The sequence below is a fragment of the Tupaia chinensis genome, unplaced genomic scaffold (assembly GCF_000334495.1).
Source record: "Tupaia chinensis unplaced genomic scaffold, TupChi_1.0 Scaffold000315_1, whole genome shotgun sequence".
Taxonomy (NCBI): domain Eukaryota; kingdom Metazoa; phylum Chordata; class Mammalia; order Scandentia; family Tupaiidae; genus Tupaia; species Tupaia belangeri.
In genome coordinates, this window is record NW_006159808.1 from 789,933 (window position 1) to 790,259 (window position 327).

A 327-nucleotide genomic window follows, 5' to 3' on the forward strand; every position below is an offset into this window, starting at 1 on the left:
CGATTGTGACCGGAGGCCTACCTCCGGAGTTGGCAGAGGGCTCTCCAGGCGAAAACAAAAACAAAAACAAAAACAAAAACAAAAACAAAGGCGAAGCAAACTTCCCTTTGCCAGATCAGTATTTCCTCAGGAGCTGTGAACCGACCGTCGTCACAGCGTCACTGCAAGGCTCTGGGCAGCGACGTCCAGAGTCTGACAGCTCCTGCAGGAAGTTCTGAATCACTGTCCCCGCGCCTGGAGATTCAAACCCCCCCAAACCTCGGGCGGTGGAGAGTCCAGTGCAGCCTGGATGTCAGAGAGCCCTAGCCCCGCCCGCCCGGGTCCTGG

General features: G+C 57.2%; 1 long non-coding RNA gene across 1 annotated transcript in view; it reads right to left on the reverse strand.

The window, feature by feature from the left end:
* The window catches only part of LOC102503383 (uncharacterized), a 26,700-nt gene extending 26,403 nt beyond the window's left edge, over positions 1–297 (reverse strand). Inside the window, exon 1 of the long non-coding RNA XR_003549805.1 lies at positions 22–297. This is a non-coding gene — a long non-coding RNA (uncharacterized LOC102503383). The remainder of the gene's footprint in view (positions 1–21) is intronic.
* Positions 298–327: the final 30 nt, after the last annotated feature.